We start from the raw sequence: 2,889 nt of genomic DNA, 5'->3' as shown, positions 1-2,889 counted from the left end.
TCCTACCTGACTCTGGTCCATTAGCCTGGTCCTACCAGACTCTGGTACATTAGCCTGGTCTTACCAGACTCTGGTACTCTAGCCTGGTCCTACCAGACTCTGGTACATTAGCCTGGTCTTACCAGACTCTGGTACTCTAGCCTGGTCCTACCAGACTCTGGTACTCTAGCCTGGTCCTACCAGACTCTGGTACATTAGCCTGGTCCTACCAGACTCTGGTCCATTAGCCTGGTCCTACCAGACTCTGGTACAGCCTTTTCCTACCAGACTCTGGTACTCCCAGACTCTGGTCCATTTCCTTGGTCCTACCAGACTCTGGTACATTAGCCTGGTCTTACCAGACTCTGGTCCATTAGCCTGGTCCTACCAGACTCTGGTACACTAGCCTGGTCCTACCAGACTCTGGTCCATTAGCCTGGTCCTACCAGACTCTGGTCCATTAGTCTGGTCCTACCAGACTCTGGTACAGCCTTTTCCTACCAGACTCTGGTACTCCCAGACTCTGGTCCATTTCCTTGGTCCTACCAGACTCTGGTACATTAGCCTGGTCTTACCAGACTCTGGTCCATTAGCCTGGTCCTACCAGACTCTGGTCCATTAGCCTGGTCCTACCAGACTCTGGTACATTAGCCTGGTCTTACCAGACTCTGGTACTCTAGCCTGGTCCTACCAGACTCTGGTACATTAGCCTGGTCTTACCAGACTCTGGTACTCTAGCCTGGTCCTACCAGACTCTGGTACATTAGCCTGGTCTTACCAGACTCTGGTACTCTAGCCTGGTCCTACCAGACTCTGGTACTCTAGCCTGGTCCTACCAGACTCTGGTACATTAGCCTGGTCCTACCAGACTCTGGTCCATTAGCCTGGTCCTACCAGACTCTGGTACATTAGCCTGGTCTTACCAGACTCTGGTACTCTAGCCTGGTCCTACCAGACTCTGGTACTCTAGCCTGGTCCTACCAGACTCTGGTACATTAGCCTGGTCCTACCAGACTCTGGTCCATTAGCCTGGTCCTACCAGACTCTGGTACAGCCTTTTCCTACCAGACTCTGGTACTCCCAGACTCTGGTCCATTTCCTTGGTCCTACCAGACTCTGGTACATTAGCCTGGTCTTACCAGACTCTGGTCCATTAGCCTGGTCCTACCAGACTCTGGTCCATTAGTCTGGTCCTACCAGACTCTGGTACAGCCTTTTCCTACCAGACTCTGGTACTCCCAGACTCTGGTCCATTTCCTTGGTCCTACCAGACTCTGGTACATTAGCCTGGTCTTACCAGACTCTGGTACTCTAGCCTGGTCCTACCAGACTCTGGTACTCTAGCCTGGTCCTACCAGACTCTGGTACATTAGCCTGGTCCTACCAGACTCTGGTACATTAGCCTGGTCTTACCAGACTCTGGTACTCTAGCCTGGTCCTACCAGACTCTGGTCCACTAGCCTGGTCCTACCAGACTCTGGTCCACTAGCCTGGTCCTACCAGACTCTGGTCCACTAGCCTGGTCCTACTACTCTGGATCTGCCATAACTAATCACTAACGTTTGGTCGTGACGTCGGCTTAGCATCGCTAGCATTAGCCTTAGCTAACTCCTTCACCGCTAACGGAGCGAGCTGGAAAATCAAACTGTTCCCGAACCCCGTGGGGTTCTGTTCAACTAACTAACTGTTCAGATGCACCAATCAGGGCCAGGGGCGTGTCTAACTGCGTGTCAATCACTGCTCATGCACATGCATTCATTCTCCCTTGTGGGGGGAGGGGCTTAGGAGACCGTTTTGGGCTTTAGCGGAAAGGAGGGAGGGACTGAGAAGTCGTCGATGTTAAAAAATTTTGGCTAAGTCCTGGAGCTTCACAATCCTACCTACGGCACCTTTAATAATGAACCTGTTGTTCTGGTTTTTCTTCTTTTGGGGCTTCAGTTGTTCTGCTGTTTGGACTCTTTGGAGTTGTGTCAGTGTCTCCAGCTGCCATCAGAGTGCTGACTGACTGACGGAGCTTTTTGTAACGCTGCCAGCTGCTTCTGACTGGCAGAACTACAGCTCAGACTGGCCCTCTGCTCTGACGTCATACTGACATTTCTAGGTTTGAATTTAAAGGTGTGAGGAAGTGACGGCTGTCACTCAGATGAACACAGACAGCAGCGGCATCTGTCAGTGTCTGCAGACGGAGGAAGACGTCTCTCTGAGCTTTTTATTTGCATAAAGCTTTAGAGTGGAAAGTCAATTCAAGCTTGTTATCCAGGATATTTATAGGTTTCAGCAGAGTCTCCAGTCTGTCCCTTGGTAACGGTATTTTGTTTGAGATAAGTGGGTTTGTGTCTAAAATCTATGCACATGTCGTTAGTTTTCTGCACAGTCAGGTGAAGGATAGCCTGGATGCCAGCCGAACTAAGCCCCGCCCACAACATTTGAGGTCGGGAAGTTCTGTCTGACCACTTCTGGACGTGACTTTAACAGGTGAGCAGCCTGACAGGTAACATTTACACACCTTTGATGAAGAAACTCTGCTGTCGGTCCTTAGATTTTGGGGGATTCATAACATACAGTACGTCAACACTGGTGTTTACTGTTTGTAGATCTGAATATTCACTAAATAATCTACTAATTATATGTGATTTGTGCATTTTTTCGCCAAAATTAGCCTTTATATGTTCAGTGAAGTGAACAGGAAACAAGTTAGATTTTAATCACTTCACTTCTGAGGAATGAGGGAGTGTCTTTCTGCTCCAACAGCCTGAATACATTTTACTCTCTGGCTGAAACCTGATCAGCTGTTTACTTTCTGACAGCACTAAACTACACGCCCACAGCTGTTTGTAGTCTTTACCTGGAGACAAAATTAGGAGACTCCACGTTGGGGAGGCGGGGCCTGTGTTGGACTCCTCAGAGAGG

Source organism: Sander lucioperca, chromosome 12, assembly GCF_008315115.2.
Source record: "Sander lucioperca isolate FBNREF2018 chromosome 12, SLUC_FBN_1.2, whole genome shotgun sequence".
NCBI classification, from domain to species: Eukaryota; Metazoa; Chordata; class Actinopteri; order Perciformes; family Percidae; genus Sander; species Sander lucioperca.
Note: the sequence above shows the minus strand (reverse complement) of the source record.